Source organism: Somniosus microcephalus, chromosome 2 (genome assembly GCF_052327205.1).
Source record: "Somniosus microcephalus isolate GS21.2 chromosome 2, FLI_Smic_1.0, whole genome shotgun sequence".
Taxonomy (NCBI): Eukaryota; Metazoa; Chordata; class Chondrichthyes; order Squaliformes; family Somniosidae; genus Somniosus; species Somniosus microcephalus.
Genome location: NC_140988.1, coordinates 111348457 through 111361964, shown reverse-complemented (window position 1 = coordinate 111361964; position 13508 = coordinate 111348457). Strand labels below are relative to the sequence as shown.

The 13508-nt window shown below is 48.9% G+C and overlaps 1 protein-coding gene across 1 annotated transcript in view; it reads left to right on the top strand.

Moving 5' to 3' along the window:
• The window catches only part of sorcs2 (sortilin-related VPS10 domain containing receptor 2), an 879651-nt gene that overhangs the window by 668768 nt on the left and 197375 nt on the right, over window positions 1–13508 (top strand). The window lies entirely within an intron of this gene.

The window sequence follows — 13508 nt, the reverse complement described above, 5'->3', positions numbered from 1 at the left end:
ATGGCAAGAACGTCCTTCCTCAGGTAAGGCAACCAAAACTGCACACAATACTCAAGGTGCGGTCTCACCAAGGCCCTGTACAACTGCAGCAAGACATCCTTGTTCTTGTACTCGAACCCTCTTGCTACGAAGGCCAACACACCATTTGCCTTCTTAACCGCCTGCTGCACCTGCATGCTTACCTTCAGCGACTGGTGCACAAGAACACCCAGGTCTCTCTGCACTTCCCCTTCTCCCAATCTATTGCCATTCAATAATAATCTGCCTTCCTGCTTTTGCCACCAAAGTGGATAACCTCACATTTATTCACATTATAGTGCATTTGCCATGTTTCTGCCCAATCACCCAACCTGTCCAAATCGTACTGGAGTTTCACGACATCCTCCTCACAGCATACCCGCCCACCCAGCTTTGTGTCGTCTGCAAATTTGGAGATATTACATCCAATTCCCTCATCCAGATCATTAATATATATTGTGAACAGCTGGGGTCCTAGGACCGATCCTTGCGGTACCCCACTAGTCACTGCCTGCCACTCGGAAAACGACCCGTTTATTCCAACTCTTTGCTTTCTGTCCGCCAACCAGTTCTCTATCCAAGTCAATACCTTGCCCCCAATCCCATGTGCCTTAATTTTGCACGCTAATCTCTTATGCGAGACCTTATCGAAAGCCTTCTGAAAGTCCAAATACACCACATCCACTGGTTCTCCCTTATCTATTTTACCAGTTACATCCTCAAAAAATTCCAGTAGATTAGTCAAGCATGATTTACCTTTTGTAAATCCATGTTGACTTTGTCCGATCCAGTCACTGCTTTCCAAGTGCTCTGCTATTACATCTTTTATAATGGACTCTAGCATTTTCCCCACTGCCGATGTCAAGCTTACCGGTCTATAATTCCCCACCTTTTCTCTATCACCTTTTTTGAATAGTGGGGTAACATTAGCTACCCGCCAATCCATGGGTACTGTTCCAGAGTCTATCGAGTTCTGGAAGATGACCAGCAATGCATCTACTATTTCTAGGGCCACTTCCTTAAGTACCCTGGGATGTAGATTATCAGGCCCTGGGGATTTATCGGCCTTCAGTCCCAACACTTTAAAATAAAGATACAAAAGTAGAGAAGTTATGCTGAACCTTTATAAAGCGTTGGTTAGGCCACAACTGGAGTATTGCGTCCAGTTCTGGTCACTACACTTTAGGAAGGATGTGAAGGCCCTGGAGAGGGTGCAGAGGAGATTTACCAGTATGGTTCCGGGGATGGGCGATCTTAGCTACTAGAACAGGTTGGAGAAGCTGGATTTGTTTTCATTAGCGCTAAGGAGGTTGAGGGGTGATTTGATAGAAGTGTACAAGATTATGACGGGTTTGGATAGGCTAGACGGGGAAAGGCTGTTCCCACTAGTTGATGGTACAAGGACTAGGGGACACAGATTTAAGGTTTTGGGCAAGAGATACAGGGGGGAACGTGAGGAAAAACATTTTTACGCAGCGAGTGATGGTGACCTGGAATTCGCTGCCGACGGATGTGGTGGAAGCGGAGACACTCAATGTTTTCAAGGGGAGACTGGATAGGCACTTGAGGGAAATAAACTTGCAGGGCTGCGTGCGGAGCCACTTGCGCCATCCGGATATTCAGTTTCTGCGCCCCAAATGGAAGCGGGCCGCTAAACGAGGCTTCCCGCGCCCCGCTTGGTGCGCTGAAACTGAATATCGGCGCGCTAAGGGCCGCAGCGCCACACGCTGTGGCACGGCACGCTGCGGTACTGCAGGCCTTCCTCCCACTGTTAAGGGGGAGGTGCCTGCAACAGCGCGATCCCCGCTCGGAGTGCCGGCAAATGAGCCCGGCACCAAGGAGAAGTGCCGGGCTCTCGGGAAACAGCCGGCAATGCCGCGGGGGGGGGGGGGGGTGTAGGAGGCCGGGGACGGAGGTGCGGGCAGGCGGGCGCCGAAAAAGCGGCCGGCCGCACCTCCACCTTAACTAGCGCCACTACCGCCACAGGTAGGCCCCTGTGTACCGGTCGCTATTTGCGGCCGGCGCTGAGGAGGCGGGCGCGACCAAATATGGCCATCGGGGCGATAGCGGGGCACACCGATGACGTCATCGGTGGCGGCGCAGCGCTACAGGCTAACGCCGCCATTAGCGCCCCGCTAAATATCACGATAGGTGTGGCCAGTGGCGCAAAAGCCACTGAGTGCCCTCTTTGGGCGCAAACTGGTGGCGCAGGCCACTGGATTTCTAGGCCTATGACTTAATTTAAGAATGAGAAATTGCCATTTGTTTACTGTATCAGTGATTAGTAAATGTTTTTGATTTTGGGGAGCACTGATGGATTGACTCTTTTAGATACATTCCACATCCTAGGTCAGATTCAGAATGTGAGCCTGTGCTTTGATAGGATGAAGAGCCTCTGTTCTTTCCCCATTTTGAAATGTGCTGTGATAGTTTGTTTTATATTGCAACCTGTGAGAGGTGTTTTAGCTTTTATTTTCTTCCTGTTTGATTCTTTCCACTCCTGACTCTTGCTAGGATGCAGTTCTTTGGGCGCAGGCCACCCCCTGGTAACTCTTGATGTGTGAGCTTGGTCAGCAGGCTATTCAAGCCGGCTCTTCCCTGGGCCTCGGGCCTCTGAATAATCTGGGCTAGCTGCCCGACGCCTGTTGCGGCTCCACATGCAGCTCCCAGACTGGTGATTCACAATTCGGGCTGCCTGCTGTTTTTTTCAGGCGACCTTGGGGGAGAAAATGGCACAACAATGACCAATTTGTATCCCATAGTTTGTACTGTTAGAAACTGTATGCAAGGGGTGAACAACCATGGTGACGCAAAGCATCTTGTCACCAGAAAGCCATCAGCTCAGAACAGACAAGTTACCTCACAAGGGTGGACTTTTCTATGGTGCGCATGATGATGGTCTACGGTGCAAGTTGCTTAATCAGCCTTTCACCGGTTCATTGGGATAGATCATGACTTTGTGCGATAGTGTAAAATGGGTAATAGCGAGACGGCTGCTCATTTTACATTTTTATTTCCATTTCCTTTAATGGAAATAAAAATTGGGACATATGTAAAACGGGCTGATGATTCACTATCACCCATTTTAAAGTGTCACGCAAGCTCAAAGGGGGCGATTTTGCCAGCCCTGGGGAGGCAGGTATGGAGGCGGGACTGCCGGGAAAATGACAGAATCTGGGGGCAGGTACCCATCCCGCCCCCAACCCGCCACCGTGCCATCTTCCCAGGAGGGGGGTACCCGACCTGCGCTGGGAGCCACCTCCTCGAGGCGGGAAGGGGATTAATGCCAATTAACTGCCTGTTAACAGGCAGTTTTTTGGATAATCCCTATTTTGCCACCTAAAGTGTGGGCTTCCTGACGGCTCCAAACCTCACCAGGGTCAGCGAGGTGAGCCGGGGGTCGGAGGGGGTCGGAGGGGCCGAGATGTCCGGTGTGCAGGTGAATGATGGGTGCATGTGTGCAAAGGTAAGTGTGTGAGGTGAGTCTTAAGTGTTTTAAAAGCTTTACTTACCTTTGCTTCTTCCTCCAGGCTTCAACCCTTCAGGTCTTGGGAGTCCCTCCTCTCTCTGGCACAGAAAGCAGAATGGCTGCTGCATTCTCAAATGTATCAGCCTTCTGCTTTCTGCTCAGGACAGATCTCTAAGTGAGCCTGTGTCCCAGGTCTCAACTTAGAAGACAGATTGTCAGTGTTTGACAGCTTCACAGAACTCTCAAACGATGACATTTCATCTGTCAAAAGCTCTTGACAGATGAAACGTCACTCGCTGACATCACCAGTAACCGTCTTTCCTTTAATTGGCCTGCAAAGCCCGCTCGGAGGGGGGGGGGGGCCCTTAACAAGGCCAATCAAGGGAAAATAGCTTGGGTTGGTCGGATGTCGATGGAGGCAGGGTTCAAACCCGACAAACAGCAGTCCCACCTCCATCACGTCCCCATTGACAAAATCACCCCCCTGATCTACCCCATTGAACCCTAAACATCGTTGCTATTGTCAGAGATTGCCCACCATTCATAAGAACATAAGAAATAGGAGCAGGAGTGGGCCATTCAGCCCTTCCAGCCTGCTCTGCCATTCAATAAGATCATGGCTGATCTTCTACCTCATCTCCACTTTCCTGCACTATCCTCATATCCCTTGCTTCCCTTAACATTCAAAAATCTATCGATCTCTGTCTTGAATATAGTCAACGACTGAGCCTCCACAGCTCTCTGGGGTAGAGAATTCCAAAGATTTACCACCCTCTGAGTGAAGAAATTTCTCCTCATCTCAGTCCTAAATGGCCAATCCCTTATTCTGAGACTGTGACCCCTGGTTCTAGACTCCCCAACCAGGGGAAACATCCACCCTGTCCAGCCCTGTAAGAATTTTGCATGTTTCAATGAGATCACCTGTCATTCTTCTAAACTCGAGAATATGGCCTAGAAATTCAGTGGGCTGCGCCACCCGTTAGCGCCTTAAGAGGGCGCTAAGTGGGTCGGAAGCCACTGGCCACGCCTCCCGCTAAATTCAGTGGGATGCTAATGGCGACGCTAGCCGTTAGCGCTGCACCGCTACCGATGACGTCATCGGTGTGCACAGCGCCCCGCTAACACCCCGATCGCGATATTTAGATGCGCCCCCTGCTTTAATGCCGGGCGCTATTTGCGACCAGTTCGGGGGGGCCTACCTGCGGTGGTAGAGGCGCTAATTAAAGGAGAGGTGCGGGGCGGCCATTTTTTTTGCAGCTGCCTGCCAGCACCTCTCCGCGCTGCCGTCCCCGGCCTCCTGAGCACCCCCCCCCCCGCGGAGTGCCGACTGCGTTCCAAGAGCCCGGCACTTCTCCTTGGTGCCGGGCTCTTTTGCCGGCACTCGCGATCCTTGATCGCGCTGCACAAGGCCCCTCCCCTTTAAGAAGGGGAGGAAGGCCTGCAGTACCGCAGCGCGCCCCGCCGCAGTGTGTGGCGCTGCGGCACGTTGCGCAGCGATATTCAAATGCAGTACCCCAAGAGGGATGCGGGGCGCCTCCAGTAGCGCCGTGCTTCCCTCTGGGGCGCGCAAACTGAATTTCCGGTGGGCGGCCGCGACTGCTTCCGGGGCGCTACTTTTAGCGCCCTGGCGAGGCTGGCGCCCCAAACGTGGCTATAGTGAATTTCTAGGCCTATAGGCCTAGTCTACTCAATCTCTCCTCATAGGACAATCCCCCTATCCCAGGAACCAGTCTGGTGAACCTTCATTGCACTCCCTCTATGGCAAGTATATCCTTCCTTAAGTAAGGAGACCAAAACTGTACACAATACTCCAGGTGTGGTCTCACCAGGGCCCTATATAATTGCAGTAAGAAAACAGGCCATGCAGAACAAAGCACAGCTTACAGGGAACATTGGTCCAGAGTAGTTGCAAAAGGTTCTCCTATCTCCCTCTCCCTCTCACTTCCCTGTAGATTACCAGCTTTTCATATTTTCCTCTCTTTGGGGGTGATTCTGTGATCCCATGCCGCCAGTGGGAAGTTGTGCTGACAGGGGCATATATAATTGCAGTAAGACGTCTTTACTCTTATACGCAAATCCTCTTGTAATAAAGGCCAACATACCATTTCCTTTCCTAATTGCTTGCTGTACCTGCATGTTAACTTTCAGTGATTTGTGTACAAGGACATCCAGGTCCCTCTGAACATCAACATTTCCCAATCTCTCGCCATTTAAAAAATACTCTGCTTTTCTATTTTTCCTACCAAAGTGGATAACTTCACATTTCTCCACAGTATATTCCATTTGCCATGTTCTTGCCTACTCACGTAGCCTGTCTATATCCCCTTGAAGCCTCTTTGCATCCTCCTCACAACTTACATTCCCACCCAGCTTTGTATCATCAGCAAACTTGGATATATTACATTTGGTCCCCTCATCCAAATCATTGATAGAGATTGTGAATAGCTGAGGCCCAAGCACTGATCCTTGCGGTACCCCACTAGTTACAGCCTGCCAACCCGAAAATGACCCGTTTATTCCTACTCTCTGTTTTCTGTCCATTAACCAATCCTCAAACCATGCATATTACCCCCAATCCCATGAGCCCTAATTTTGTTTAATAACCTCTTGTCTTTTTAAAAAATTCATTTATGGGACCTGGGCATTGCTGGCAAAGCCAGCATTTATTGCCCATCCCTAATTGCCCTTGAGAAGATGGTGGTGAGCCGCCACCTTGAACCACTGCAGTCCGTGTGGTGAAGGTACTCCCACAGTGCTGTTAGGTAGGATTATGATCCAGCGACGATGAGGAATCGGCGATATACTTCTAAGTCAGTATGGTGTGTGACTTGGAGGGGAACGTGGAGGTGGTGGTGTTCCCATGCGCCTTCTGCCCTTGTCCTTCTAGGTGGAAGAGATCGGGGGTTTGGGAGGTGCTGCCGAAGAACCCTTGGCGAGTTGCTGCAGTGCATCTTGTAGATGGTACACAGTGCAGCCACGGTGGAGGGAGTGAATGTTTAAGGTGGTGGATGGGGTGCCAGTCAAGCGGGCTGCTTTGTCCTGGATGGTATCGAGCTTCTTGAGTGTTGTTGGAGCTGCACTCATCCAGGCAAGTGGAGAATATTCCATCACGTTCCTTCCTTGTGCCTTATAGATGGTGGAAAGGCTTTGGGGAGTCACTCGCCGCAGAATACCTAGCCTCTGACCTGCTCTTGTTGCCACTGTATTTATGTGGCTTGTCCAGTTAAGTTTCTGGTCAATGGTGACCCCCAGGATGTTGATGGTGGGGGATTCGGCGATGGTAATGCCGTTGAATGTTATGGGGCGGTGGTTAGGCTCCTGCTTGCTGGAGATAGTCATTGCCTGGCACTTCTGTGGTGCGAATGTTACCTGCCACTTATCAGCCCAAGCCTGAACGTCGTACAGGTCTTGTTGCATGCGGGCATGGACTGCTTCATTATCTGAGGAGTTGTGAATGGCGCTGAACACTGTGCAGTCATCAGCGAACATCCCCATTTCTGACCTTATGTTGCAGGGAAGGTCATTGATGAAGCAGCTGAAGATGGTTGGGCCTAAGACACTGCCCTGAGGAACTCCTGCAGCGATGTCCTGGGGCTGTGATGATTGACCATCAACCATCTTCCTTTGTGCTCGGTTTGACTCCAGCCAGTGGAGCGTTTCCCCCCCGATTTCCATTGACTGCAGTTTTACTAGGGCTCCTTGATACCACACTTGGTCAAATGCTGCCTTGATGTCAAGGGCAGTCATTCTCACCTAACCTCTGGAATTCAGCTCCTTTGTCCATGTTTGGACCAAGGCTATAATGAGGTCGGGAGCCGAGTGGTCTTGGTGGAACCCAATCTGGGCATCAGTGAGCAGGTTATTGATTAGTAAGTGCCACTTGATAGCACTGTCGATGACACCTTCCATCACTTTGCTGATGACTGAGAGTAGACTGATGGGGCAGTAATTGGTCGGGTTGGATTTGTCCTGCTTTTTGTGGACAGGACATACCTGGGCAGTTTCCCACATTGTCAGATAGATGCCAGTGTTGTAGTTGTACTAGAACAGCTTGGCTTGAGGCACGGCTAGTTCTGGAGCACAAGTCTTCAGCATGATAGCCGGGATGTTGTTGGGGTCCATAGCCTTTGCTGTATCCAGTGTGCTTAGCCGTTTCTTGATATCACGTGGAGTGAATCGAATTGTGATGGTGGGGACCTCGGGAGTAGGCCGATTTGCATCATCCACTCAGCACTTTTGACTGAAGATGGTTGCAAATGCTTCAGCCTTGTCTTTTGCACTCATGTGCTGGGCTGGACTATCATTGAGAATGGGGATATTCATGGAGCCTCCTCCTCCCGTTAGTTGTTTAATGGTCCATCACCATTCACGACTGGATGTGGCAGGACTGCAGAGCTTTGATCACCTTATTAAATGCCTTCTCAAAATCCAAATACACCACATCCACTGGTTCCCCCTTATCTATTCTGCTAGTTACAACCTCAAAAAACTCTAGCAGATTTGTCAAACACGATTTCCCTTTCGTAAATCCTGTTTGACTCTGCCCAATCCTATTATTATTTCCTAAGTGCTCTGTTACCATGTCCTTAATAATAGATTGTAGCATTTTCCCTACTACTGATGTCAGGCTAACTGGTCTGCAGTTCCCCGTTTTCTCTCTCCCTCCTTTCTTAAATAGTGGGGTTACATTTGCTACCTTCTAATCTGCTGGAACCATTCTAGAATCTGTGGAATATTGGAAAATGACACCCAATGCATCCACTATCTCTATAGCCTCCTCTTTCAAAACCCTAGGATGTAGGCCATCAGGTCCAGGGGATTTATCAGCTTTCAGTCCCATTAATTTTTCCAATACTATATTTTTACTAATACTAATTTCTTTCAGGTCCTCATTCTCGCTAGACCCTTGGTTCTCCACTATTTCCGGGAAGTTTTTTGTGTCTTCTTCCATGAAGACAGACACAATGGGGGAGAAATTCGGTATCGCCCATTTTGAGGCGCGAATATCGGCCGGGCGCAAAGTTTAGCGCCCAGTGCAAATTATCGCCGCCGGCTGCAAAATTCGCCTCTCTCGCCCCTGGAGGTGATTGGAGCGCTAAATCAGGTGCTACACAACTCTCTTAAGTCGCTACGCCTGAGGAGCGAGGCGCTACCTCAGAGGACGGGCGCAGCGCAGGTGCTGTCAGTTAGCGATTGAACACAGACACACTGGCGCCGGTCAGTTCTTAAAGGGGCGGGTCGATCTTGCTCTGCAGCCACTGGGGTCCCATTACGGAGGAACTGCAGGGTGGGAAGGGGGCAATTTCTCAGTGGAGGCAGATCACCCTCGAAGGGAAAAAAGTAGGAGGTGTCGCAAAATGTATTTCATTGTTTTATTGAAGGCCGAGGGTCGTGGTCAAATTTTTGTTACTGTTTTGGACATTGTCTCCAGGTTGTGAGAGCCAATTATGTGAATTACTGTTTTTTTTGGTGTTTCTTTCTATTACTTTGTCATGCGGAAATGAGACACAGTTTGGGAAATAAAGAAGTGTCTGTATTCAAAATGTGCATGTTTGGTCTTTGCACTCATTGTTGCCTTGACCGGCTTAGTGGTTGCGGGATGGTTTCATTCAGGTTGTTTGAATGGCAGAAGCCATTCCCTCAGAGGGGACCTAGAAGCGACTTGCTATGAGCCTTTGACGGATGGCCCTTCCACTTTGTGCCTCCCTCCCGCCTTGGTGCTGCTGATGACCATCCTCCTCATCCTCCTCCTCCTCCTCTGCTGGTGCTCCAATGTCTGGTCGCATTGGCTGGGTCCTGAGGATTGCCAGGTTATGCAGCATGCAGCACACAACAACGAAGTGGGAGACTCGCTCAGGCGAGTACTGCAGGACTCCTCCAGAATGGTCCAGACAGCGGAACCGTTGCTTGAGCATGCTGATTGCTGCTTGTCCAGGGTCATGGGGAAAGAGATGTACTCTCGTCTCCTTTTAAAGAAGGAATTTGTGACCTGACGGATGCAGCAATGCACCGCGAACTGGGAGATATTGGCGATGTCCCCAGTAGCGGATTGAAAGGAGCCGGTGGCATAAAAGTTGTGAGCCACTGTTATCTTCACTGCCACCGACAGAGACGTCCTGCTCCTCAGTTGAGGCTGCAGATCTGGCTGAAGCAGGTGGCAGAGCTCAGTGACCACCTCCTTGCTGAATCGCAGCCTTCGTAAACACTGCTCCTCAGACATGTTAATGTATGAGAACTGTTGGCGAAAAACCCTGGGAGGGTAAGGTCTCCTGTTGGCCCTCCTCTGTCTGGCCATGATTGCCACTCTCTCTCTGCATCTCTGTGCCCTCTGAATGTGATGGAGAAGGACGACGTTCCCGTCCATTGCAGCCCCCATAGTATCTGGGCAATCAAAGTTATGACGGTCAAAAAGCAAAGTACCTGCAAAGTTATGGTCAGAAGCCAAAACTACCTCAGACAGCGTTGACTCAATGCAGAAGTCTCTCTTTCTCTCTTTGTCTCTCTCCAAATCTCTCTCTCTCTCTCAGAACGAGTGGTGCAAAAATGGCTACCACACAAAAGCCAGGTAAAGGCCCCCTTTAAATAGCACCCCCCAGCCCCACAGTGACTGGGAAGCGTTCCAGTCAACCTGTCGTTGGGCGCGCCAGGCGGAAAGGATGGGGGGCGCCACTGAATTTCCGGTCCGCGGCGCCCCAAGGGCATTGCACTCTCGAATGACGTCAAGATCTGCATGTGCAGGAGATCGGGCGGTATTGTTTAGTGCCGCCGCAAAATGTCCGGTCAATTTCGCGAGAGGCGCAGATATCGCCGCACCCGGGCGCTAGTTGGTTTGCGCCCCACTTAGCGCCCTCTTAAGGCGCTAACGGGTGGCGCTACCAACTGAATTTTCCCCCCAATGTATTTGTTTAATTTCTCTGCCATTTACTTATTCCCCATTATAATTTCTCCTGTCTCAGCCTGTAAGGGACCCACATTTACTTTTGCTAATCTTTTCCTTTTTATATACGTATAGAAGCTTTTACAGTCTGTTTTTATGTCTCTCGCTAGTTTACTCTCAGTCTATTTTCCCTTTCTTTATCAATTTCTTGGTCCTCCTTTGCTGAATTCTAAAATCCTTCCAATCCTCAGGCTTACAACTCTTTGGCAACATTATAAGCCTTTGATCTAATACTATCTTTAACTTCTCTTGTTAGCCACGGTTGGACCACTTTTCCTGTGGGGTTTTTGCGCCTTAAGGGAATGTATATTTGTTGTAAATTATGTATTACTTCTTTAAATGCTAGCCATTGCTTCTCTACCATCATACCTTTTAATGTAGTATCCCAATCTACCTTAGCCAACTCACCCCTCATAACTACATAATTTGCTTTGTTTAGATTTAAGACCCTAGTTTCGGATTTAACTAAATCACTTTCAAGCTCAATATAAAATTGTATCATATTATGGTCACTCTTCCCTAAAGGCCCCTTTACGACAAGGTTATTAATTAACCATTTCTCATTGCCCAATACTAGATCTAAAATAGCCTGTTCCCTAGTTGGTTCCTCAACATACTGATCTAGAAAACTATCTTGCATACATTCCATGAATTTGTCCTCCACACTATTACTGCAAATTTGGTTTGCCCAGTCTATATGTAGATTAAAGTCCCCCATGATTACTGTATTACCCTTGTTACATACGCCTCTAATTTCCTGATTTATATTCTGCCCTACATTACAACTACTGTTTGGGGGCCTATAAGCAACTCCCACCAATATTTTCTGCCCCTTGCTGTTTCTTAGCTCCACCCAAACTGATTCTACTTCTTGATTTTCGGAGCTAAGATCCTTTCTCTCTGCTGTCTTTATCCCATCCTTTAATATCAGGGCTACCCCTCCTCCTTTTCCATTTTGCCTATCTCTTCAAAGTTATGTATCCTGGAATATTTAGTTCCCAACCTTGGCCACTTTGCAACCATGTACCGTTATGGCTATTAGATCAAACCTGTTAATTTCTATCTGCGCTATCAATTCATCTATTTTGAAAACAAGGATGAGAATTTTGAAATCAATGCGTTTTCCCTCCATGACCTCGACCATCCCTATCTCTGTAATCTCCTTCAGCCCCACAACGCCCCCGAGATATCTGCGCTCCTCTAATTCTTCCCTCTTGAGCATCCCTGATTATAATCATGAACCATTGGTGGCTGTGCCTTCTGTTGCCTAGGCCCTAAGCTCTGGAATTCCCTGCCTAAACCGCTCTCCCTCTCTTTCCTCCTTTAAGACGCTCCTTAAAACCCCTTTGACCAAGCACCTACCCTAATTTCTCCTTATGTGGCTCGGTGTCAAATTTTTTGTCTTATAATACTCCTGTGAAGCACCTTGGGACGTTTTACTATGTTAAAGGCGCTGTATAAGTACAAGTTGTTGTTGTTGAAGCTAGATAAATACACGAGGGAGAAAGGAATAGAAGATTATGCTGATAGGGTGAGATGAAGCAGCATTTCCTGTTGTTATCTCAGACAGACCCCAGTCTGTCAAATTAGGTAACCACACCTCCCCCCCCCCCCCCACTGACTCTGAACACGGGGGCCCCACAAGGATGTGTGCTGAGCCCCCTCCTCTACTCCCTCTTCACCCATGACTGTGTGGCGGTTCATGGTTCCAACACCATCATCAAGTTTGTGGATGATACCACGGTAGTAGGCCAGATCACCAACAACGATGAGTCAGCCTACAGGGAGGAGGTCCAGCATCTCGTGAAGTGGTGCGCCGATAACAACCTGGCCCTTAACATCAAGAAAACCAAAGAAATCATTGTGGACTTCAGGAAGTCTAAAGGCGGAAGTCACACCCCCATCCACATCCATGGGGCTGTGGTGGAAAGGGTGGACAGCTTTAAGTTCCTCGGAGTCCACATCACGGAAGACCTCTCTTGGTCCCTCAATACCTCCTCTCTGGTGAAGAAGGCCCAGCAGTGCCTATATTTCCTAAGGAGGCTGAAGGGATGTAACCTGTCACCCCTGATCCTCTCTAACTTTTACCGCTGCACAATAGAGAGCATCCTGACGAACTGTATCACAGTATGGTATGGCAGCTGCAGCTACTATGACCGGAAAGCCCTGCAGCGGGTAGTCAAAACTGCCCAACGCATTACCGGCACCCGGCTACCGACCATAGAGCACATATACCAGAAACGCTGTTTATGGAGGTCACGGACCATCATCAAAGACCCTACCCACCCCAGCCACAGTCTGTTCGCCCTCCTGCCATCTGGGAGACGCTACAGATGCATTCGCACCCGAACGACCAGATTTAGGAACAGCTTCTTTCCCAGGGCTGTCATCCTACTGAACTCCACAAATAAACTCTAAAGCCTGCACATCTGCCAATGCACTTTATTATGGTTATGTTTATGTTAATGTATTACAAGCCAAATGAATGTTGAATGTTTAAATGTCTTAATCTAAATGTACACTCTCGGGAGCCGCAAGCCTACATTTCGTTGTACTGCACTTGTGCACTAACAATGACAATAAAGTTGATTATGATGATTATGATTATGATTTCCAGCATCTGCAGTATTTTGCTATCGTAGGGTGGGAGGAGGCTCTTGTGGAACATAAACACCAGCATAGACCAGTTGGACTGAATGACCTGTTTCTGTGCTGTAAATTCTATGCAACACATTCGGTCATTGCATACATGGGGTTCTATTTCCTGGACTGTTGGAAGATGTGTGGCTAAAGGTTACTGTCACAGTCTTTGCTTAACTCCATCATTATTTGTTAGTGTAGTGTTTTTTTGTAATACATCCTTGAGATATGGGTGTCACTAGCAAGGCCAGCATTTATTAGTTGCCTTTGAGAAAGTGCTGGATCAAGGCTTCCCCTGAAGTGTATCTATGTTGAGATATTGAGGGTAGTTTTCAGTTTGGGCACGGGCAGAAAACTGGCAGTTGCGGATCCATGGATAAGAAAATCCTGTGGGGTGTATAACGGGCAGCCTTTGATTATTGCCAAGTCATTTGTATAAACACA